The sequence below is a fragment of the Anticarsia gemmatalis genome, chromosome 24 (genome assembly GCF_050436995.1).
Source record: "Anticarsia gemmatalis isolate Benzon Research Colony breed Stoneville strain chromosome 24, ilAntGemm2 primary, whole genome shotgun sequence".
Lineage (NCBI taxonomy): Eukaryota > Metazoa > Arthropoda > Insecta > Lepidoptera > Erebidae > Anticarsia > Anticarsia gemmatalis.
In genome coordinates this window covers 2,735,486-2,762,857 of record NC_134768.1, presented here as the reverse complement: position 1 = coordinate 2,762,857, position 27,372 = coordinate 2,735,486, and the positions used below count along the sequence as shown (strand labels likewise).

The following is a 27,372-nucleotide window of genomic DNA, read 5'->3' as shown; positions in this document are numbered from 1 at the left end:
GTATACGCATAGTGATAGTGTATTTCACACATAAGACCTTTAAGTTGATTCGAAAAAGTCTGGCAAACAATTTTTTTCATACTTTTTATATAAGGACTAGCGGGTCAGCCGCGCAACTCCGCAGTTTGGTCATAATTTTCCCCTTTTTTGTAATATTTTTTACTGGTACTCTGCTCCTATTGGTCGTCGCCTTCCTCGATAAATGGGCTATCTAACACTGAAAGAATTTTTCAAATCGGACCTTGAAATTCCTGATAATAACGCGTTCAAACAAACAAACAAAGAAACTATCCAGCTTAATAATATTAGTATAGATTTGATCAAAATGTAGGTCGTGGACGTATTAGTTACTGATTTCGTCTAAAAAATTACTCTTTCTCTCAGCTAAGCTCAAGTTTAGTAATAGAACGCAAATATACACACAAACATAAATAAAAGTAATAAGTATAAAAATAAGACCCACATCCTGTACTCTTAGGAAAAAAGGTCAAAACGCAACGTTAAATTATCTCAGCGGTTGCGTGACCGAACTCCAACATCACTTGAATTATGTGCTCTATAACGAAAATATCTTGTTTGTAACGAAGCAATATCTTTACAAATGTATGTTTAACCTCGTTTTACTTGTATTTTTGGATACGATAACTTGGACTTAGGATTTCATTGTAGTTTTAGTTTTAGTTAGGAAGTGGTAAGAAAAGGATTTTTTTGCTGGTGTCATCATGAGATGCTGACGATTGCGCTGTTGAAAGTGATTTGAAGTGTTAGATCAAAAATATATTTTTTAATAGTGCAAAAATCTAATATATGGTAGCATTGCACATATAATATCGCGCGACTGCAGATCACGTGAAGCCAAAAGGTCAAACGAAGAGTTTATTTTTTCTTGCGACCACAATATTCTATTAAAAACCCAACTTATTCTTTAACCCCGATTAAATCCTAGCGTCATATAAGTAATTGAAACAGTAAATTAACTAAGCCGAAATGCCACATACATTATGAAAACAAACTACGCGAAAGAAGACCTTAAAATTAAAAGATACTGACACAAAATCTTAAAACAATTTCACTTCATTACCACTTCATAAAATTGCTTTAAGCGACCGCTGGAATTAAAAATAATTACGACAAAGGATCTATAAAAGGGATTTACAGCACTATAAACTTTTTGTCTATTACAAAAGAAGCTGAACAAAGAAAATGAAAGAAATAGTGGGCGTTACAGTGTCGAGCAAAAACAGAGTAAAGAAATCATTAACAGAGTTGCTTTATACCTTTTTTTGCACGCAACTGTATTTGAAAAATGAAAATATGTAATGAAATGACTGCCTCCGTGGCGCAGTGGTTTAGGTCGCCACGCCGATACCACTGCAACGGGAGGTCGTGGGTTCGATTCCCACACAGAGCAATTATTTGTGCGATCCACAAATAATTGCTTCGGGTCTGGTTGTGCTTTGTGTCCGTTGTTTGTATGTTTGTAAAAGTCCCCGCGACACAAGAGCAATTATTAGTGCGGGAGTTGTCTTTTTAAAAAATACAAATACAAATACAAATACAAAATGAAAATGTGGGTTTCGTAGTGTTTATTAAGTCGGACCAAAAATGTCACAGGTATTTTGCGAATTGGGAATAATTTTGTTACAATTGTATTTTAGTAGTTTAAAATTAAAATATATATATTTAACCCATTACTGTGCCTGATCCCACTGCTGGGCAAGAGCGTCCTCCTGTAATAAGCGTTAGATCTTGAGTCCACAACGCTGGCTAAGTACGGATTGAGTGCGTTGCATTTATTTGAGTAAGTTTTAACTATTTTTTTTTATTTCTTTGCATTCTGAAGCTCGAATTAGTGATCTAGGCTAGTTAGTAGTAGTCAAATTATGTAGGAATACCTTTGATAAGCCTAGCCAGATAAAAAAATATGAAGTATTGTAAGCTATGGAAAAACAAAGAAAACAACCCATTTTCTCTTTTTTATACACTATCAACTCTTAAAGCTAATTTGTTAAAATGAACAAAAAAAATATGTCCTACATTATAAGGTCGACTATGAAGTGCAATAACCTATACAGTTAATTTTCACAAAGGTTTAATACCCTGCCTACACCTATGGCATATTATGATTGATGGTTACAGACAGTTCCGGCTTCGTATCAAACTAGTTTTACACCCACGTCTTCGCTTGTGCTTAGATTAATCTTCAGTAAGATTTTGTAAAAGCGTTTCTGTGTTACTAAACAATATTTAGAATTATTTACTTCTACAAACAAATAATAACATCAACGCAACGTCTGTAGGACAGTACTAGTGACCTAAACTGTGCCATTAAACAGTGTTGAGTTCGATTTCCAATCATAATAATTTAAGTAATATATTTTTGAATTTTGGGTTAAAAAAATCTTTCGTTTAATTTTCATATTGCTCAATCTCCGAGGCTTCCGGCGACTGGGACCGCAATTAGCTCGGACCGCGGTCCCAGTTGACGGATGAATTTAATATTAATATTTTTCTTCCGGCGACTGGGACCATCCATATATGAATACTGAAATATATCGTTCAAGCCAAATACGGTACAGTCAGACGAAAAAATGTTTAAAGTAATAATTATAGACGAACTTATTCGGTTCAAATAGAAACACCTGCAAGCGCATGGAGTAAATTCAACAACTTGAATTTATTTCATGCATATGTCATTGGAGCATCAAATTTGAGCACTCGTTATGAAATCCCACCGATTCCTCATAGTACCTCTGTATATACATAGTACATAGTATCTGTCAATCACAGGCGCGTGTAGCTGTCATAATAGTCACAGTAGGAATAATGACTAATTTTGTTTTTTTTAGTCCATCTAGTAAACTAGATTGATTTTGTTAGATTAGACGAGGCTGATTTTGTTATATTAATAGGCTATTTATTTACTTGCTGTTAACAGTTTTTAAGCTATCATGATATATGTGTATTTGTTTCTAATACGTTCATTTTAAATACCAAGATCTGCAATCAAAGGAGTTTTTTACATAAAATGAAATAAATCTATTCTAATATTATAAAGCCGAAGAGTTTGTTTGTTCTAACGCGCTAATTTCAGGATCTACTGGTGCGGATTGAAAAAAAAAACTGTTTATGTTTACTGTCCTATTTATTGAGGAAGGCTATATAACACCACACTACGAATAACAGCAGCAGAGTACCAGTAAAAAATGTTATAAAAACGGGGGAACATATGACCCATTCTCCTCTCTTATGTGAAGCAACCGAAGTTGCGCGGGTCAGCTAGTAAATGTTTTTAATTTAAACCGAATTTTTATTTTATTACTTCTTTAACAATTTTTCGTCTGACTGTACTATTTTTGGCTTGAACGATATATTTCAGTATTCATATATGGATGGTCCCAGTCGCCGGAAGAAAAATATTAAGATTAAATTCATCCGTCAACTGGGACCACGGTCCGAGTTAATTGCGGTCCCAGTCGCCGGAAGCCTCAATCTCCTTGATACAAATTCCTAAACCCCGGTTTCTCAGTCCATTTAGCGGTGGTTTATCTATTCAATAGAGTTTAAACTCATATAAAAAAACGCTATTGAATGGATAAACTACCTCTAAATGTACCCCAGAAACCGGGGGTAAGGCTCGCAAACATCTAATGTTTTTCTAAAAAAATTATAAACGGCAGAACAAATATTACTTTTTTTTTTCAAGAATTTGATACAGACAGACAATATCTCTATATGTATGGAAAGATGATTCATAGTATCAGAAACTTATTTATGTCTTATCTAGGTTAGTGTCGTTTATCAAAGCCTAGCCTAGCCTTAATACATGTTTTATTGTCTTGTCTGATGGCATTTCGGTTTGGACCTAATTTGTTTGTTCGGCGGGAAAGTTTTGGTTGATTGTTTTGTGAAAAAAATATTACGTCACATGGTTAGGTTTTCTTTTTAGGGTCGTGTTTCCCAATAGATTTTTATCAATTTTATAAATATGTAATGTTTTCTATACTTTCTCTTTTAATATTAATCTTGCTGGTCGTCTTTGAAAAATGCTTGGCTTCTAACAAAATACTCTTTACTAATATTGTAAAAGCGAAAGTCTGTACATAACTGTGTCTCTCAGCCAAGCTTTCATTACTTCAATACAACTTGGGAAATCAAGAATAATACACATACTTTACTATACTTTGAGAAAGACTTCTCAAAGTACTACTTAATATGAAATCTATTTAAGCATAATGATATACAAGTGTGATTCATGCTGTAGTAATTCTTAAGGCAATGATGACGTTTGAAATAAGTTTGATTCGTAGTAAAATAATTCCAAAGGTTATGATGATATTTGAAATAAGTTTCGTTTAACCAAAAAAATAAAAGCAAATCTAATACACGGTTAATGGAATTATTAATTCAGCCTTATGTTGAAAATTACTTGTTAGGTGTTGTTTTCACGAATGTATAGCATACTTTTCAAATGTATAGTCTACATTTCGATCAGAATTTTACAACATAAAGTTCAGTTTGACCTTTAAATTGTTACAAAAATAAATAAAACTCCGTTGCTACATGCATTACATAAGAAAAACAAACAGTTTCAAATACATTGATATATGAACGTTCAATGTTATGAGTTTAAACAATATTGACACACGTCTCAACACACGTGTTGTTACGACTTTCAAACTACCAAGGTTATTTTGTTAGGCTTTGTTCATGTTGAATTGTAAAACCATATATCTTTAAGGTTAAAACATTTAAAAATCTTAAAATAAATGGCGAAAGAGGCCTTGTTTGATTTGTACTTATGTTACAATGCTTACAAGACGTTTAAAATAACATTAAAATGATCCAATCGAAAAATTGCCTTGCTAGGATTTCTAAACACAAATACTGCATGCAGTAAAAAAATAATATTCAATTTCCCAAAAAAACATATAGCACATCAAATGCATCAAACAAACAAACAAACAATCAAACAAACAAACTATTCAGCTTTGTAATATTATAGTATATAGTATAGATGTGTGTTAGAAAATCTATACTAATATTATAAAGCTGAAGAGTTTGTTTGTTTGTTTGTTTGAACGCGCTAATCTCAGGAACTACTGGTCTGATTTGAAAAATTTGAAAAGCGGGGAAAAATATGGCCCAATCTCTCTTATGTGACGCAAGCGAAGTTGCGCGGGTCAGCTAGTACCTACTAAATAATAAAAGCGTAAGAAGAATAATAAAAGATAAAAGAAACAGCGTATCAAAGCTCTGTTAGCAGATTTATTTATGAATATCTCATTTACACATTTTTATATTAAACAATATTTTCATTCCATTTAAAAAAAATAATGTGAATACTTTAGCTAAGTTTTCAAAATCATATATCTTGATCTAGCCTTTACATTTTCGAGTATGTTGTTGCAATCGATAGAAACTACTAGTCTAGTTGATATTGATAATTGTGGTGAGAGTCTCTATATTTAACTAGAGATAGTTGGTAACTTACGTAAGGTACTCTGCGGTTAACTAAGATTAGGATGGCTTAAGATATTTGTTCGTGTGTACTTTGAACTAGAATAGATTAGTGTGAGTAGTAGACGGATAGATGAGATTAGGTAGCTTCTGATGTGTTTCAGAACGCCATGACAAAATGGGTCGAAGTTTAGAAATCAATCAGAGATTGTTTTTGGAAATACAACCGTTACTTAGAAGTTTAATCAATATCATGTAAAAGTTTTTTGTTACTGACTTATGGACAACGCACAGCCGATGTTACTGAGCATAGAAAGTTGAAATTTGGTTTCAATATTTCTTAAGAAGTATAGGAGGAACATTAAAAGAGGATTTTTGGAATGGTATGATTTTCGGGGAAAGCCGCGGTCTGAAACCTAGTGATTTATAAAATTGTTAAAGTATTTTTAACATTAAGGTGACAAATAATTAGTTTAATTATTAAAAAGAAATATGTTGTCTCTGTAGTAAATTTACTAGATAGGTATGTACCTACCTTATCTTACGTACCGTATCTTACAATATAGTAAAAGTTCCATTCATTACCTCAGACTCCAATCAAAATTAGCAAACAATTTTTCAAGATGCTTTACGTCTTACGAACAATGACTGTCTATCAATCAGACGGAATAACGTAGAAAGATAAATAAAACTAATCGCAACTACAAAACAAATCAAATCTATTCTCAACAAGATTGATAACCGGCAATAAAGTCCGGCAACTTAGTCGAGAACCACACACTCAAGGCGGCTGACGATGGTATACAAAATTCAGAATTTAAAACATCAGTGCCTTCAAGACTTATACAGCAGACGGTGGACTGTTCGCTACAGCTATTAATTAATCATTGGCCTGTACTATAATTAAGGTGACGTCAGCTGGAATTAGTGAACTTTCGTTCGAATTCGCAATATTTTTTCTTATTAAAAAAAACAACACCCGCACTAAGATTTGTTCTAATCACGCGGGGTCTTTTACAGACAAACAAACAACGGACTCAATGTACATTGAGACCCGAAACAACTATTTGTGGATCACACAAATAATTGTACCGTGTGGGAATCGAACACACGACGCAATCGTAGTGGCGTGGCAGGTCGGCGGTATATAATCTAGATAAATCGTGCATGCCAAGGTCCTCTACTAAGTTGTGGGGCTACAACACAAAAACGGCTCATTTCGTTCCATTCATTAATCACAAAGTTTAAGAATATTTACGTACATTTTGTACAACGTAGGCGCATGTAATTGCTTGTTAATTGACGTGACGTCGACGTTACGGCGCACGTGACGTCATCAGCGTGTATTATGTTAATTTTCGTTGAGAATTTTGTTGAATACGTTGCATTTTTTTGGTTTAAATGGTTTGACTACTATTTTTTAAGAGTAGTTTTTTAATTTCTTGCTAGGAGACGGGAACCTCTATAAACCTACTGAGATATTTATAATTTATTTCGTATAGCAAGAAAATTACCGAGTTAAGTTTTATCTATACTAATATTCTAAAGCTGAAGAGATTGTTTGTTCGTTTGTTTGTTTGAACGCGGTAATCTCAAGAACTACTGATCCGATTTGAAAAAATCTTGCAGTGTTAGATAGCCCATTTGTCGAGGAAGGCTATAGACTATATATCATCACACTACGACTAATAGGAGCAGAGTAATGGTTAAAAATGTTACAAAAACGGGGAAAATTTTGATCCATTCTCTCTTATGTGATGCAAGCAAAGTTGCGCGGGTCAGCTAGTTTAGTATAAAACGGATTAGATCATTAAGATTCAAAAAGAGGCCTTGCTCTCGTTTTGCCTAAATCATTAATCAATCGAAATATAATAATAATCGAAACATCAACAAGATCTCTAATGTATGCTTAGGCTAAAAAAAAGCTTTACGTAAGATCTTGGATACATTCGGAAAAACGAGTATTTGGAGTAGACTTTTGCCGATCAAAAGACAACACAAACTGAAATCATGTCATGAAACCGCCTAGTTTTAAATTCCGAGAAATATATCAAAGAATATACTCCCAATTAGTTCAAGTTAGTTGTAAATAAGTACCCTATAGAACTAATTTGAAGCATACAAAATCTAAACCCACTTCCCTATATTTCAGAAGGCAGGCGTTAAACAAACATTTGTTTAGTGAATGCGGCCGCAATGCAGTTGTTTTAATTCAGTGTTATGTGCAGCTGCAACCAAAGGCTCTATGCTGAAATAATTGAGGAAATATTGTTATTGCCTACACGCGTGGTTTTTGGGACAGCGTTTAGAGGGAGCTGTGCGTAGTTATTCTGGAAATTTTGATTACCTTTGCTTGGTAGGTATTCTTCTTTTATTTTGACCGACAGAGTTGAAGTTGACGGCGTGAAAAGTCTTTAGATTAATTTTAAGACCGTCTTTTTAGTTATTTATTACCCAGATTTACTAATTGTCACTATTACATAATGTAAGATATAGCTACTTTTGACGATAAATTTATTCGATTACTTTGTTTTATGAGTTCAAAAATAATGTAAGTATAAATATTAAACTACATTTCATTGCAATTGTCGCGTCTGTTTGCCTTACTGATTGTAGACTGCTGAGAATTATATCAAACATTTTCTCATTATCTCATAGTATTATGTTACACTTGCTACACACATGATCGTTTCGGCATTATTCCTCCTAGTCGGGCGGCAAAAGCGAATGTGTGTAAAATTGTAGATGAACCCGATCGGCACAAGCCGAACAAGTGAGTAAAAATTTATGATTATTGCCGAACTGAAAGTAACATTTGAGACCAAAATGTTTACGTTTAAAGTACACACAGGGTTTTTATGTATAATTGAACGATTTAAGAATAAACAAGAGTAGCAATAAATCTCCAATTCTACTTCAAACGCATAAGAATAGCTATTTTCATTTCACATAGCTTTGAGTCCCAACAAAACCATTTCAGTACACTTTAAAGATACTCTCAACAAAGCATCCCAGTTATTGTTAGTCCATATTTCCATTTCCTCATAATTCTAGCACTTAGCACTTTTAATCTCACGGAGACTGTTTAATTTGTTTTTATTTTTCTCCCCGCCTGTTGTTTATTACCCGTCGTAAAACTTAAGTGATAAAAAGGATTTATTTCTTGGCATTAGGGAAGGGTTTTGAGACTTCTATTTATTTATGGTGTTTAGGTATAAGTTATGGCTGTTTCTGGAGAAATGTATTGGATATCTTGGAGATAAGACAGATTATTGGTCCGTTTCTTATTGGTTTTTTTCTGTTTCCTAGTTTCCACTAGATTCATCCCTCATTGCTGATTAATTACGGAATGAGCAGTCATTTTAAAAGACCAAAACTATGAAGTTATTTTGTTCATGTAGGAAAATGTAAAATGTCCAGGCAGGATTTTAGGGTAATAAGTAATAGTAAGATTTAATTGATTGTTATAATAGCAAGTAAATGTCATATTATATTTTGTGAATTATATTTTTAATTTACCAATTATGTTTTAATTTATGAATGCTGAAATATACATACAATAGAAAGCCGATATTATAAGGCTGCTTTAAAACACAATTGCAAACTAAAATCATACACAATAGTCCTTTTATATCTCAAAAAGAAATACCAATATAATAAAAAACCACTTGCAATACGAAAACCAGTTCCTAGAACATCAAATGGCATTTTAAACTAGCACGACATTCACACAGGTTTCATATTGAAAACCGTATCTATTTCAAATATGTAGGTACATTTCATTTCGACGAACGCGATAGAAAGTATTTTGCAATCGTGTGAAGCTTACACTCGCTTCAATTTCGAGCAAGTTCAATGACCTTAAACAAATATATTTAGGTATTTTGTTAGGGTTTACTACTAGCCCTATTTTTTAAATTTTATAATTGATTGATTGTTCTTGAAGGTGTCGGCAGTGGGGTATGAAATAGACATAAAACTATACTAAGGTATATTGTTAGATCTAACCACTGGGACTCAGTCCTAACATCGCGCTAGTTGAACTAGAAGGTGTAGACAAAGGTGAAAGAAAATCATCCACGTTTCACCATTTATGCCTATGGGACTAAAAACTAGCCTTTAGCAACGTAATAGGCACGTGACCAAACTTTAATTTAATGTTGACAATCTTAGTTTAATAGATTTTTTATCCATTACTGTTCCACTGCTGGGCAAGGATTTCCTCCCAAACGGGGAAAAGGCCTTGAGCCCACCACGCTAGCCAAGTATGGATTGGGATTTTTTCAAGCCCTCAAGTTTTATTTCGAATATACATTAGAAAAACGATAAAACGTGAAAGTAGTACATAGTCTTTGTAATCAGCAGTAGTATACTTAGACTATAGATCAGTACCAATAGGCCCTAAAACAAATTAAAATCTATTACCATCAAGATGAGTACACGTTACGTTATAAACACCCTATATAGCTAAAGTGTTTACTAACTAACCTCTTAACAACACCCTGTAGACGACAATAAAGTTGTCAAATTAAACCACCCTGTATACTTACGGGAGGTGTTTAATGAATCAAGTTTCCGTGTAGGTAAGGAGCTAGTGTCAAAGTTTAATGCGAATAATAGAAATTTGTACAAAGGTTTAATTAATTACTGGTTTCGTAAATGACTAAGTTTGGATGTGTGTGAACGTTTCCCTTTTCAGTTGTACGCAATTAATCCTTTTGTATTACACCTATAGCTTTTTGCCTTAGTAGGTAGAGTTAATTGCGGAGTAAAGTGAATAAAATTGATTGTTGAACTTCCGTTTACTTCTAAACCTTATATTTGGTTTGATGGTGAATGCTTATTTGCCTTTTGAATAGGAACATACCAAACGCAGATTTTAATTTTTTCTTCCTAATACAGCACTTTTAGATGGGGTACATAATTATTCTCACATCAAAAAAACAATAATTAACTCACTGTATTCGAATATGCATGTGTCTAAGTTATGACATTGAGAACCATACTTTGTTTTCTTTAAATGTATTCGAGTTTATTTTAGTCTGACGTACAGGAGCTTAGTATAAGAGCTGTTAAAATATATGCTGAAATATATACAAAAAACTTAACAAGAAACAAAGAAAAATTGGGTTACTGGTACAGCCAATACAAATCCTTTCGTGCACCACTTAACTAAAGATAACACAATCTACATACCCTAGATTTACACCAAAAATGCACATTTCAACCTGTATTTCTAATTTATTTACTGCAATCAGAAAATATATTCAGTAGCGTGTGTAAAGAACACGCTAAGCAATCAAGTGCACTATCTCTTAGACTACAAAGACTCTCCACAAGTGAATATGTACTTTATACGTATGAGTATAAAGTTGAAATTCCTTTGTGAAATGTTTGAGGTAATTAAAGTCTATCTACACACGTTCGTCAATTGTTTGTAAACTAGTTACAGCGTGCGGTTTCTCTCGCGTTGGGAATGTGAATGTTTGTCTTGTTGGATAACAGGATGCATTGTTTGAAATGTCTTTGATAAACTGTGAGCTTGTGTTCAGCTGTTTCAGGACGATTTGGTTGATGTCATTTGTTATACGTGGAATTGTTTGTTTTCTTGATATGGTTTGGTGTGATTACATTTTTTGTAGCTTTGCTTTGAAACTTGTATAAATTAGGTACTTGCCTATTTACTAAACCTATCAGTGTGATCATCTACTACGAAAGGTATATTAAATGTATGCTTATTCTCTAAATATTCCTGGGCCTGTAGCTCATTCTCTACTACTATCGACTACCGACAACCGGCTTGTTATCCAGATATTTTGTAGGAAAATCTGATCAGCGCCTCTGACGGGCGTGCGTCGCAGTAATTATTTTGACAATACAAACTATATGTCAAAATTTCGATACTCGATGGTACCGACTGTACAATAATCTTTAAGCCCATATAAACATGACAGTTTGAATAGGATAAACTACTGTTAAATGTACTTCAGAAACCAGGCTTAACTAAGCAGCTCTTACCTTGTCTTACCTTTCACTTAAAATTCAAATATTTGCAACTTGACCCTGCCTTCCACTACAATTCAAGCCTTACATCTTCCAATAACTATTGAAATCTGACACAACATTGACAGCTAATCGAATCTTTGTCGTAATAGCTACAGTCTTAAGGGAGCTGGTCTAAATTGGTACAGCAACTGGGTCATGATACGGTCTACGTGAGAAAAATAAGGATGGTGGTGTGAGTTCGTGTAATAAAGTGCTATGAGGAAAATTTGTTAGTGAATGTTTTAGTGAGAAGTATTTATGGGGTGTATTTTGGTAAGTTTGATAGATTAGAAATAAAGAAATGTTTTAGACTTGCTTCAAAGTTCACATAAGAGTAATGTATTTTGGTGCCTTTAAGAAAATTACCCTGTTATTCATAAACAAACTATAAACCTATTTTAGTTAAAATGCTACTATAATATGTTTTATCTTTTTCATTTCGCTAAGGAGTGAAAGAAACAAAACACCTTATAAGCCTTTCATTACCTAATATTATTATATTTTTATGAAAAAGATGGTTAGAGTTTAAGCTAGACTTATAAGGTAGGAATGCGCTATGTGATTAGGTTTCCTTACCCATCTCAAATAAAGTAGTAAAATATTATTTTCGTTTGTAGACTTATTATAATCGATTTGAAGGTAAAATTCTTTATTTAAATTTTGACCGTTAAGAGTAAATAATACGATCTTGATTATAAACCAAGTCATATCAAGAACACAAGATTATATGAATACAATAATGGTTCCACATAAATCTGATTTGAATCGTACAATTTAAAGGCACGTATAAGAGAGAAGCAAGAAGGAAATGCCGTTAACGACACCTGTCGCCATCAAATTATGCTTCATAATGTTCTTTCACTCGCACCATACGTAATTGCTTTCAAAAACCAAGCATTTATATAAAAAAATAATGTCTTTTGTATGAAAATTAGGGTATTTATATTAATGATTGCTTTCTTAATTCGACTCATAAGTTTGAGTTATCGAATGAGGGGCAAATTTTAGTTGTTGACAGATAAGTCTTCAAGAATATTTCTTAAAATAAAAATTTATGACGGAAAAATCAATCCTAAGGCTAAATCAACTATACCATGAATTTTGCCATGGGTATGGATTTTCCTATAAAAAGTATAACTAACTTCTTTTAAAAAACAGAATGCTTTGAAAGCACAGAAATAAGTGGGTAATGTTATAGTGATCATTTCGTTAAAGTGAAATTAATGTTATCTAACTTTAAATATGCAATAGAAAATTCATTTCAATTCACAAATCACAATCGCTACTTACTATCGCTATTGACTTAGCAGATATTCAAAAGTTTTAATTCATGCTCCAAACTTCTTTCAATTTTATGACAATATTTTTCCCATTTAATTTTGAAAACATTTTAACTATGCACATGTTGCGTGGTATTAAAGATGGCACCCACATATGCCCGTGCACATGTGCATGCATGTGGCATTCGAGCGGTTCGACTTAACTATGATTGTGTGGGTTACACATGCCACCATGCGTGGGATCCAAATGCTTGTATCGTGTGTAGTTGTGCTTTATGTCCTTTAATTGGTATTTTTGTTTCTAGCTAGCAGCAGTAGTTATCTTCTTAATAAAAATGTTTGTAAGCTATTAGCTGCATACACAAGAGCTATGATAATTATGTTATGTTGATAATCAGTTTCTAATTGACTGCCTCCGTGGCGCAGTGGTTTAAGTCGCCACGCCGCTACGCGCCATTGTGTCGGCAGGTTGTGGGTTCGAATCCCTCACGGGACAGTAATTTGTACGATCCACTAATATTTTTTTCGGGTCTGATTGTACTTTGTGTCCGTTGTTGTTTGTATGTTAGTAAAATATCTCCGCGGCAAGAGATCAATTCATAGTGCGAGATTTGTCTTTATAAAAAGATTTTTGGTGACTAAAGTTACGCTAAAGTGTCTGGAGACTCTATCTTCTGACACCATTCATGTGTGCTTATTTACCAAATTGTTACATACATTCACTCTGCGACTATCAATAGAACCTAAATAATGACCCCAAAAAATATCAACGAAGCAAGAAATCTCTCACTAATACGCAAAGACATTTATTATTTGACAAAAAAATCTTCTAAGCAAAATTGCTTAGCAGTCTACGTAAATAATTCTACGCGGTCTGTAATAAAAATATAATTTTAACGGTGGTAAAATCCCTAAGCTTTTGATAAAACCCATTACAAACCAATTTTCTGCTTCGATATTTTTCCATGAGATGGCCTTAAGCTGTTTTTTGAACGCGTTGTATTCAAATTATAATCTTTATTTTTCTTTATTCCCTTATTTTCGAGAATTAGGGGCCGTGAGTCGCGTGACGCAGAAGGTTTGTATAATCGGGTTGATAAAACTAAAAGAATGTCTATTTAAAGATGGGTGAGCAGTTGTTCATACGTATTTACACAGCTAAAGATACTGCTTGTTATATAAACAATAGTCGGAGTCTGTATATAGCTATTAGCTATTAATATGAAAATGAAACGACACTGGTCACTTTTTTATTGGTACTTTACATTTTCAACTTTGCCTTTGGGGCTCCCAATCTATGTCAAAAAGTATGAACGATAAGTCAAACAAACTTGGTCAGCGTGGTGGACTCAAGACCTAACCCCCCCCCCCCTGGAGAGGAAACCGAGAGTCAGTCATGACTGTAAAAAAACGCTTCTTTACAATCAATTGAATCATTGTCTGTACAAAAAAGATGTTTCTAAAAAAGTTGTTAATGTGTAAAGAAAACAAAGTTAATCAAAAATTCATTCCGAAGTAAATCAATCTCTATCTAATTAGCTTATCCCTAATCTTAGGCTGGCCCTTGACCCGTTGTTAGAACAATTAATCTCTCGTAACGAATTTAAGACCACCGCTATAAATTTACTTTCACTGTGTTTATCAGAAACTTGTTCTATTTTCTTAAGTGTTACAGACGGGTAGATAGTTTTGAAAATTTAGGTCGATTTAAGAATTTATTGTAACAAAAACCTGTACGATCCAAGTTTTCGTCGCCCTCTCGGTCAAATGATTATATCGATAGGATTATTTTTTTAAGTTATGGGAGAAATTCAATGGTAAATCAAGCCTTTAAATTTGTATTACATAAAAAAATAGAAATAACAAAATCATAGGTTTTCTTTAACGGCTGGAAATTCATGTGCGGCATATTGTATGTGCGACGTTATTTTCCTTCCAAATTACGGCTCAATATAGCAGTATTCAATAATCCTACTAATATTATAAATGCGAAAGTTTGTGAGAATGTATGTATGAATGTGTGGATGTTTGTTAGTCTTTCACGCAAATACTACTAAACCGATTACGGTGAAATTTGGTATATAAGTAGCTGAAAACCCAGAATAACACATAGGCTACTTTTTTCCCGGAGTCCCCGAGGAAGTCGCGGGCAGCCTCTTGTATTGCCATAATTGTGACAGAAACGGACTGAGTTATGATTGCATATTATGTATTTTATGTTACTAGTATAGATTTATTCATGTTGACGCTAATTGATCAAAACATCAAGTAAATGGAATTCTACGCAACATGTAGTTTCACGACTTTTAAAACAAAGGTTAAGGTTTCTAAATGATATCTAATGTATATCCAACAGCGTTAGCACTTAGTATTCAACTTAGTACCTAGGTCATAAGAATGTTCTCGAGGTAATAAGGGACGTGAGTGGAATTTATTATAAAGGATTTATTATTAAAAGTGTAGCTGAATGGATATAATTACTGAAATCACGCAAAACATACAGACACGAATAAAAAGATTCAAATACTTCAAACCAGAATAAAATAAATATTTTAGGAGGACTTCATACAAAAGACTTGCTTATTTTGCTGTTTTTTTAAATAATGGAACGGAACTCTTATTGCGCAAGTCCTACTCGCAATTGGCCGGTTTTTTTATATTTGTATGCTTTAAATTGATCAATTAATTATTTTACCACTAAAGGAAAACAGCTTCAAGAAACCAGTGAGTGGAATTTAATAAAATGTAGAAGACTCTGCAATTGAGACACATAAAGCACATTTCTCAATTTATTACCATCTAAGACTTCTTAATACACGGGCAACTAAAAATCTCCGAATAAATATTAAACCTTTTTTTCGGTGTCTCGAATCAAATACGAAATTACGGAGAATTATTTATTGTAAACGAACACTTGAGGTAGAAACCAAGCGAAACTGGCACACAACTGGTATCAGTTAATATGAATAATAGCTGACCCGCGCAACTTCGCTTGCGTCACATAAGAGAGAATGGTTGAAATTTTCCCCGTTTTTGTAACAGTTTTCGTTGCTACTCCGCTCCTAACGTCCGTAGCGTGATGTTATATAGCCTATAGCCTTCCTCAATAAATGGACTAGCTAACACTGAAATAATTTTTCAAATCGAACCAGTAGTTCCTGTTAGCGCGTTCAAACAAACAAACAAACTCTTCAGCTTTATAATATTAGTATAGATAAATTAGCGTGTTTTTCTACACCCTGTACTATCAACTAGCCTTTTACATCATAAAATCCAAAAAAAATTATTAACGAAAATAGTTCTTGCGCTAGGGGCGTTGTAATTAGTGCCATTAAAAAATCTTCTCGATTGATTATAATAAATAACGCTAGGAAATCACGTCGCATGGGACATGGGATTTTGCAGTTTCTGAATCGCACATTTTTTTCTCCGTGCGTTTACTTGTAGCCCGTGTGTACAAGCTCTAAGTCCAATAAGGAAAACCTCAAGACATACTCGAGAGCTCTAACTAGGGCGTGGGCTACACGAACGTTTTAATTTCTCGCTTCATTCGCGCGAAAATCTTGTAAGCACCTTATTTATCGGCGTTGAAATTTTTTATTGGAGCTTTAACTGACGTATAGGGGGTAATCAAATGACGCTAAGATTGTTTTGATGTAAATAAGAAAATGTACGACGAACAATGAAAAGTGACGTATTGAATAATATTTTTTGGAAGTTAGTATACAAGAATGTTTGGGAGTTCGTTCGGTTATAGTTTATTTATGTATTTATTAAGGACAACTTACAAAAAATACACCAATAAACAGTTTACAAACATGATTTACAATTATTGCTATGTGCTGTGTTACTTACAAGTTGCCGCTGCATGCAAGGGGACAGTGTCATTTAAAAGTAATATTATATTTTTATTCTGCGTAGTCAATTTTTCGAGGCGTTTTATAGTCGAAAGACAGCTGTTTGATAACAATACCTAATGATGTTTATAGTTAATTTGATAGTTTTTAAGAAGCTTTATCAAACTGTCTATGATATTAGTAAAAGCGGTTTTTACTAGAACCAAATAAAAACTAAACTTCCCATTTAAACAACAGGAAGCGTACAACGGTAGCACAATTCTGTATAGTTTGTATTGTCGAGTATCGAGAGTTTGACATTAAGATGTACTGCCAAAATAGTTCTAACGGAGCCCGGTAGAGGCGCTGAGTAGATTTTCGTGTAAAATTTCTCCATAGCTAGCCGGTTGTCGATAGTTGATAGTAGTAGAGAATCGAGGTTCGGTACGGTAAATATTTGATACTTAAGTAAATTGAAATGTAATTGACAGTTTCGACGACAGTAAATTGTTTTCGAAATTGCTTTGTGTATTAAAATATTCATTTATATACGTTTCTAACTTCAGTATACAAAACAAACTTTTGAAAGAAACGCCAATTTACGTACTTTATACCTCATTAATCACACACAATAAAGTCCCAAGCCATATTAAGTAAACAATCAAGAACATTTCCCCAAATGAAATACTTACTCAAATAAATATTACGTATTTCATATCAATTACATTTGAACATTTATTACTTATAAATGCAAATAAATTATTTTCTTCTAAAGATCTTCATCACAGTCCGATTCATTCGGATTGGCATAAAATATCAATAAAAAGGATCTTAATACGTTGCCGAAATGTAAATAAATTGTATTTGATTGTTGGGAGACCAATCAAATTGGGATTCAAAACTGATTTGACCCTGACAATTGAATTTGTGAAAATTTTTACTGAAGAAAATGTGTAGAGTAAAGTAGAGTCACTTCTTGGTTTCTTTCATAGAGAATATTAAATAGGTTTATCAATGGTAAAAAACAAGTTTTAATTTTGTTTGTGTCTCGGTACTACTCGCTTTGCACCTTGTGGTATATACAATAACAATGGCGTTATGTCAGTCTTTTGTTTAAAATTCCAAAAACGCTCATTATCTCTTCATGCAAGGCTTATCACTGGTTACTCAATACCCAGCTATCGACACTAGAAAATGCCCTACCTTTCCCTTACAGACACAGAATTACTACATTCCAGCAATTTCCTACTGTAATCGATCATCCCTAACCATGTAGCTAATGCCAAATTTTGTATGAAAATCTGATCAGCGCCCCTAGCGTTTTCCGCAAGAACTTCAAAGTTTTCAAGTTTTTTTCAAGCACCTTTTAACAGAAAACTCTCGCTACTCGATAATATTCCTAGAACTTGAAAACTATCGACTATAGGAGATCGCTATAAATGTATTAGATCTTTTGCAGTCAATAAATAAGTTTCATAACATCCTACCAATAAATCTCAGGTCTTCTCGTTGCCATGCGAACATTACCTCTTTAACTAACCACATGCTAAGGATAATGCCCGCAACAAGTACTCCATTAAATTACTAATGAATAGTGCTTTGTTCGTGTGAGAGGACAATGTGACCAGAGGGTCTTCAAGACAAAAGACAGACCTCTCTTATGTTTAGTCACTTGAGTTAACTGTGTAAAGGTGTAACTACATTACGCGTTTCGGCGCAGACTACACTGAAGATGGTCATGAGTTGATTCGGTCAATCGTACTACCAAGAAAACGTAACTTGCGCTGAAATGTCTAGCAGTCGAAGGTTTTGTTTTTGTTTTAATCGTGTTAGTTCCCTAATTATCTAATTCCATAGATACAGATAGCAATTTAGTTTGTAAAATAATAATTCTCCGTATAGCGAGAGTTATGTTTATAGTTTGTCTTCTTGGTCGAATATTGAAAATATGTCGTGTGTATATTATTCTATATGTTAAAAATATTCATTGTTAAGGCAGAATTCGCTTTAAAAAAAGAGTTTTTATGTATTAATTTGCCGCAAAAAATATAGCACAGGTTACTGAAGAGTATTTTTTCAATAAGCTGCATTTTATTATAGTATCTAAGTAATTACTTAACAATATACAATATTCACTTGTCTCCATTAATTTGAATGAAAGTAGCCAAGGATTAATTATGCTCTTATCACTGATAGGGGTAGACACGGGGTAGATGATGCCTAAGGGTGTGGTCCAGAAATTAATATGATGCCATCCACTCGAGTTACTTAACATATAATATTCTCGAAAGGCTCCCGAATGATAATGTAGCTTTATTATTGTTGATTTGGTTAGCACTTCATAATATCGCGCCTGTTATCCCCGAAGGTGCTGGCAGAGATGTGTGAAATTTTGCACAGTGATAGTTGAACACCCGAGGTCAAAAGAAGTCTATTTTTGTTTTCAAAAATAGCCGTACTTATACATAAAATTTTGCAAAGTGATAGTTAAACACCCGATGTCAAAATAAGTCTATTGTTTTCAAAAATAGCTGTACTTATGCTTATATAATTCGTATAATTCGAGATGAAATCGTGTTCGCGTGAGGTAGGCGAGTCATCTAGTTACAAATATATTTAAAAAAGTAAATGTATTTGGCAAGATTGTATCCATTGCAAAGACAGCCAAATAAGTAAGTAAAATACAAAATAACACGCACACAATAAACTTGTTCAGGTTACTAACAAAACTGGTCACATAACCATATGTGACGGGTGTACACAATTTATTTAACCCTCGCTGTTTTTTCCGGCAAAACTCGTCGAGTTAGCGAAACTTTTTGCTGAAACATCACGAATGCATGGACAAGCATATTTTCATGATATTTTCAGAGGCAATTTTATAAAATGTTCATTAACCACGTAAACGCTAAAGAGGTATGCACACGGTCTATAAAATTTTATTCCGATTGAAATTCAATTCGATTCTGCTTGTCGTTTACGGGGAAATGTGTGCTTTGGGAACCATTTTCTTTCATTGGTATATAACCGAGGCTATAAAGGTAAGCAGATACATTGATTTTTGTTTTTATTTGAGGACAATTTTGGGTTTGAAAATTTCACGTAGTTAAGCTAGCTATCAATTGAACATCGAGTATTCTATGACAATGTTGAAATAAGTTATATTTTAACTCACTATAAGAAACAGTATGTACAAAAATACGACATAAGGTGAAGGCATTTGAACTCGGGATTAAATACGTCAGACCTTAGTAAAAACGGTACTCTATGACGTCTACATTACTTCCAACTTCTTTTATAATCTATACTATATACTATAATATTATTAATATTATAAAGCTGAAGAGTTTGTTTGTTTGAACGCGCTAATCTCGGGAACTACTGGTTCGATTTGAAAAATTCTTTCAGTGGCTTTATATCATTACGCTACGATCAATAGGAGCAGAGTACCAGTAAAAAATGCTACAAAAACGGGGAACAATTTCACCCATTCTCTCTTATGTGACGCAAGCGAAGATGCGCGGGTCAGCTAGTGTTAAGAAAAAACATAGGTATTAGATATTTTGAATCCACTAATCGAAACAACTGTTACCTATTTTATTTAGAAGGCACTCGCTCTTGCACGCGACTTTGTCCGCGTGGACTATACTTACTATTCGCATTAGTTCAGGTAGAATTTTCGAAAAAAAAAAACCATTCTATATCCTTCCTCTGATCTCAAACTGCCTTTTTACCGCTTTTCATACAAATCGAATCCGTAAATTAAGCATGAGGACACGCAGACAGAATTACCTTCGCATTTATATTTAATACTAGCTGACCCGCGCAACTTCGCCTGCGTCACATAAGAGAATCATAATTTTCCCCGTTTTTGTAACATTTTGTACTGGTACTCTGCTCTTATTGGTCGTAGCGTGATGATATATAGCCTATAGCCTTCCTCGATAAATGGGCTATCTAACACTGAAATAATTTTTCAAATCGGACCAGTAGTTCCCGAGATTAGCGCGTTCAAACAAACAAACAAACTCTTCAGCTTTATAATATTAGTATAGATAAGTACAATTCAACACAATAGCAGTAAGTTTTGATTTCAAGCTAAGTTTTGTCTCGTAATGCCTTTTGTGCGTCAACTTAGTGTCCAAGTTATTCAAATTCCAGTCACGCGGAAGCTTTTAACTTGCTTTAACAACTGCTGAATGCTGATTAAGCGGGTTTAACTTTAAATTTAGCTGCCATTTGAATCATGATAATGTTCAGTTTCATACCTAATTATGCGCTTTCTTCTACAAATTATGGATTGTATTTTATTAGCTAGTGCCTGCGACTTCACATGCGTGACAAGATTTTTCAGCGTTAAAATCAGGGCATCCTATGTCATGTGTCTATCCCGGTTATGAATCATTTAAATACCAAATTTAGTAAATACAAACATGCATCCATCCTCACAAAGTTCCGTGTTAATAATAGTGTTAATAAATTAGAAGGAAGATTCAAAACTATACTACTCTAATATTTAATACAATTTAAAAACAACCAACACATTTGGCCAAATCGTCAAGTAAATCAAAATTAACAATATATAATACCGTTTGTCTTATAACATTTGCAATCTATTTCACAACATTAACCATTACTTACTTAAACAGCTATGCCTACATTATTTGCCGCTCCAAAGCCATTCATTTTAATAGAAAAAGTTAATACATAATATCGCGTTTGCATTTCCCAGAAGGTTTGAAGTTTATTACAGACATATTTTGGCAAATCTGTAAGGCTGACTACAGGATCGTCCGAAAATTACTTACAGGACTTTTTTACAAAAGCAGAAGAAATATAAAACATAATAAAGGATACGCTGTTTTTGATAAAATTACTTTAAAAAATAAGGCTTTTGGAAAATTACAATGGCAACAGGACGTGTAGCAGATTCTCCTGACTGGTAACGCAAACACACGGCTTAATATCTTGTGTTAATATTGCCAATTATTTCTATAATCTTAGTATTAGTTTTTCTGTAACATTATTAAAGCCTGAAAACATAATAAAAGCTCATGTGTACTATTGTATACTTTTAATTGAAGTGGTGTTTGAAAATTCAAATCCTTCAAGTATTTACTCTATCTATTACTTGATAAATGTACATACTTTACAATTATTATAATTTGCGATTTCTCCGTAAATTATTTCATGTATATTGTTTGCGCCTTTTGTATATGAAAATTTACGACAACCTTGTTTATATGTCATTTCATTTCCAAAGAATTCAACAACAATGCACTATTTTATTCCTCTGCTTACTCCTTCCGAAAATAACAAGCAAGATGCTATATTTCCTGAATAACAGGCATATAAATAAGGTTTTCTTTTAACAGCATCAGATAGTAAACGGTAAAATTGAACGAGCTTCACGCAATTTCTCAAGCGGGAAAAACGTGACGCGTGCAAAATTTATTTTGTATCTTTTCTTACAGAGGTATTTATTCTATTTTTGTAATATACTACAATTTTGGCTCTACGTGTCTCTTTTTACATGCCTCGAGGGTGTTTTTTGTTTTGTTATAATGTTTTTTGTCTATTTTTAGAAGCACGGAAATAGAAAAATGTTTTCCTGAAATAACACTAGCAAATCTAAATTTGAGCCCTTGAAGTGTCTTACAACTATCTTTAACATATTTAAAATATTTTATATTACAAATTATTTAAATGTTATTCAGTATAATACTAAAATGGCCGCCTTAAAATAATATAATTCAATTTCAATTAATTTATTTTCAAAGTTGTTCTAATTATACAATGCAATGTTTGAAATTTTTAATTATAAAATGCAAGCAGTCCCTGGCCCCTGTACTAAGCTCGTGGCTTGTATCGCAGGGGCCAAATAATAATACCTTTATATATAGTAAACTATTAATAATATGCGGGCATATATATTAGGACTAAAATTATTGTGGTGTAGTTAACAATTAAATTTTGTTATAAAATGTTAACTATAACAGTAATGTTTTGTTTGTTTTCTTATTTAACCTTCAGTCATTTTTCAGTTAAGTACGCTAAAGCGGCTAATGTACAGAGAACACTAGCATAATGATACAAGTTACAAAACCAAATCCCTCGTAAATATCATTTGAAATGCAGAACATCTGTTAAATTATGTCTGAGACACACCTTTGTAATCTAAACCGTGACCTGTTTACAAACAAATGAGGAATACAAATTACTTGCAGTTTCAAGTAACAAACAAATAATATAATTATTTCACATGTTTAGGTGACCTCTTCAGATAAATAAAATAATTATTTGGGTGTCCCCTAACAAAACAAAACATAATTCTATAAGACGTTGTGTCAAAGTAGTTCAAGCCTGAAGACCTTTTATATGATTTAACAACTGCTATTTTTATTAAGGCCAGCATCATTTTCTAATATCTTAAAAAAATACACATCTAGCAATCACCAAAGGAACAAAGCTTACGTGAAAAATATTATATTTTATGTAACATTCTAAGAAGGTATTTTGAAGACAATGTCCAGGACAGAGCAAAGTGCAGGAGAAAGATCAGGAAGGCTGACCCCACTGCCATATGTGATTCATTGCATGGAAGAGAGAGAGAGAAACTAAGAAGGTATTTGACATTTACACTAGAATTTGATACTGTGTAGTGCGATATGAATATTTTTTACCTACTAATATCATTTAACTGCACTTAAATAGGATTAAAATAGTCGCATTATACCACATAACAATGGAGCAACGCGTGTTCTAGTTCTGAATTTAGACGACATTATTGTTAAATTAGATAACTCAATTTTCAAACTACATATGCGCCTGCCAACGTACAAATGTGTGCTAAATGTATGGAGATTTTGCCGATGACAAACGCACAATTAGAAAACCAAATTAAATTATTTAATACTCATTAAATAATAGCAGTTGTTCCATGTAAAATACTGGTATTCAGGTGCATTCGGTAAAACCGACTCCAACATAGTTTGAAAGGCTAAACTGATTGATACTTTCAACAATATATACAGGTCTTGTTTTAATTTGTGTCAGGAAGAAATATGACAAGCTCTTTCATATACTTACCTAATCATTGCTATGGATCAATCGTTTTTGAAAGCACATGTCACAACGTAAACAAAAGCTTTTGTGATTTTCGGGAAACATACGAAATAATACTTGCCAAAATTCGTCACTATCGGACAATAAAAAAACAGACAGACGTACTTTCAATATCATAGAATTAGATAAGTATAGATTCTTTGAAATGGGTTATTACCAACAATTTTTTTCCCTTTTATACAGTGCTAAAACAGCCAAGTAAACTTCAAACAACGTGTTTACATCATGTAACGTCAACTGTGCACGTAAACTCGATTGATATCTCGTAATCAGTTCCGTGACTCGACTGCAATGTCGCACCCTACAGGAATATCAATCACTTGGCCTATACACTGCCATTGTATCGAGAAGAACGGAATGTTTTCAATACTGAAGAGTGATTTACGTATTCCGAAGTGAAATATAACACATTTTGTTTGCTTTTATATTAAAATCTGTAGTGCGATTTACTACACTCTGTAGCAAAGAGCAGCGAGCGATCGACATGATAAGATTTACTTGAGAAAAATTGTTCTTGATAAATAGACTAAGGGCGTTTGTAGAATGGGTTTTCCAATCGTACGAAACTATGTTTACTTGTTTGAAACGACATATAGGTATACCTTCGCTGCATCCTAATTATTAGAATAACTATTATACCTTTTTTCCTATGTGTATGATGGACTTACGTCCAATCCTAACCCATCCCTCGTTCGAGATTAGGAGACCCCTGCCCAGCAATGGCTATGTGGTATGGCTAATGGCTCACAAAAGTCTTAAAAAAATTATGCCTTTACGATATTCGCATAGCCAAAAATACTTAAAAATAACTACAAAAAAATAAATAAATCGTATCTCAACCTAGTAAAAAGATAAACGAAACAATAATGAATTTAGAACACCCACTTCTAACATACGAAACAAAGCACTAAACATTACACATCAAGCCGAAACGCCCAAACAAAAAACGGTTATCATCCGACATAATTGCTTACGTTGACACATCAACTCAAAAGGCTCGCATAAAACAAAATTACCATGAAAATTAAACAAAGAAACAATATAACATTCGAACAATAGAACTGTAACAAAAAGACGATCAATATTTCCTTAGAAAAACCCTTTTTATTTCCCCGATTATTCATGACCCTTCCTACTCGGTCCCTTAGGGCAAAGGGCATGCTGATATTCACGATTATTCGAACGATTGAAGTGTTAAATCGAATGTGTCGATAAGTTATTCACGCGAATATATTTTTAGAGTTAAATGTACGATTACATATTTTAAGAAGAATTAATTTAGATCGGATATCATCTTGCTTTATTTTTGGTGCAATCGGCCTTATGGTGGTCAGTTCGATAGATCGAAAATATTCCTATTTTTGCTATCGGATCTAAGAGCAGAAAGTCGGTTTAGTTAGACATTAAATTGCAAAAGAAAACTTGTAATACCATGCGTCAGATATTTTCCAATCGATTTTACAAAAATTCTGAAAATGCGCGCTGCTATCTTGATAACATTCCCCAAATGCTACGGAGTTCTACAATAACCTTTATGCACTTCAACTAACCACAATGAACCTGGAGAAAGCCCTGATAAGAATACCTGTCTGGATGGTTAGTAGAAAATGGCGACGAGTCCAGAGCGATGGAGGCGTTTCAAGGAAACCTTTTCCCAACAATCATAAGTGTCAACATTTGATCTAAATGAATAAAAAAAATATTAAATAATACATTTAACCCAATAAGTACTGTCCCACTGCTGGGCACGGGTCTCCTCCCGTAATGAGGGAGGGGTTAGGCCTTGAGTCCACCACGCTGGCCAAGTGTGGGTTGGGGACTTTGCATGCCCTCAATAAATGTATTAAACAACTTTTAGGCATGCAAGGTTTCCTCGCAATGTTTTCCTTCACCGTTGGAGCATGTGATAATTATTTCTAATACACACATAACTTCGAAAAGTCATTGGTGTGTTGCCTCGGAGGTGGGAGGTGTCAACTTATACCACTCGGCTATCACTGCCCATAAAAAAAAAAATACAATAACAAAATAAATACTCGTTTCCATTGAACAGTGTACTTCAAGAGTCAGCATTATAAATAATATGTCAGAATTAATTTCATCTTTATCAATAACCTTGCAATATTCAATTAATTTTTCATTTCATTTACAGTCGATCGAAGTTATTACAACATGACTCAACATTGGATACAATGAGAAGTGTATTTTTGTTTGAAATATTTTGTGTGAGTTCATTTTTACAATTTCATTATACTATATTAATCTGTCTCTGCCTACCCCTATGATAAAAAGCGTTATGTATGTATGTGTGTATGTATGTAAATTAAACCGTATTTTTTGACTAAAAGGTATTTCATGCAGCTGCAAATCGCAAGGTATCCAGTTCAATTCCCAATCGAACTGCTACTGCGTTAATTTCTACACTATAGATACATTATTTTATTGTGGGTCTCAATATTTACTTTCATTCGCGTTGCAGATATTCTTTCTCCAAAACCTAAAGCATGTGGCAATATCAAAGAAACACGACGCGGAAGATTTAAAAACAATCTTACTTAAAAACAACTTAAACAAAAAGAAGGAACTAGTCATAATTATACAAGACAAAAAACACGACAAAACTGTTGAAAATCAACCCAAAATTGATTTTGAAACACGAAGACAGCGGTATTTACTCCCGAAAGAGGGCAATGGTACCACAATTTTACCCCCAAGGTGGGGTTTCCATGCAAGAATAGCTCATTTACAAAGAATGGAAGCTATAATGGACTTCATGCAAGGAAAATTCATTGCAACAGAGTACTTATATAACGAAACTAAAAGAATTAACCGACAGGGCAAAGTAATGGATGATTTGAGACATATGCTCTATTTAGTAGAGAAACAACGTAATTCTTCTTTAAGTAATAGGGTTGTGGAATGTTATGAAAAGTATAGAGTGAAGAAGGAACCGCCATTTTGGGTTCAGAAAACGAATAATTTGATTATTGATACTTTTAAAGGTCCACGGGAATATCATCCTTGATGTTTACAATAATTTTAATGTTTTTGTAGTTGACTGCTAGGCGCAGATGACTGCAAACTGTAGTTAACTGCAAACTTCAGACCGCATACGGAACCTGGCTCTTCACGTCACAACAATTCAAAGGATTCGTCGCACTTAAGTTGCAATTATCATCAGAATAAGTTTCATACAATTCGAATTACTAAAGTACCATCATTTTCTGCTGTTCGCGGTTTGCAGTCGTCTGCGGAATAAGACTTTAATGCTCTGTACATAAATTAAAAGACATATTATCTTATTTTGTATGTTTGTAAGTCATTCGAAAACTGCGATTTCCAGTTTTAAGTCCTAAATACCTACTGCGTCAAGGTGTTCGTCGCCGTCACCCCATGTGTGTACCATGTTAATACTTATTCAAAATAATAATATGTGACATGAGCCAGTTGTTCAAAATATTCAGTAATTAACCAGTAAATACAGTCCTAAACAGTAAAATTCTTCTTTTGATACAAAAAATTGGGTAAATCTCATGAAATCCGTTCATATCCAACAGCAGATAGATATTACAAGCGTTTCATATTTCCTCAACGAAAAAATAATCCATCCTATACTTAAACAGATC

The 27,372-nt window shown here is 33.5% G+C and overlaps 1 protein-coding gene and 1 long non-coding RNA gene across 2 annotated transcripts in view; one reads left to right on the top strand and one right to left on the bottom strand.

Annotated features, from left to right (window-relative positions):
• The window catches only part of LOC142983593 (putative G-protein coupled receptor No18), a 78,620-nt gene that overhangs the window by 33,060 nt on the left and 18,188 nt on the right, over nt 1-27,372 (bottom strand). The gene's annotated exons all lie outside the window — the stretch shown is intronic.
• LOC142983649 (uncharacterized) lies at nt 25,840-27,048 on the top strand. Its single transcript, XR_012960104.1, has 2 exons — nt 25,840-25,971; nt 26,226-27,048. It is a non-coding gene; the product is annotated as an uncharacterized LOC142983649 (long non-coding RNA).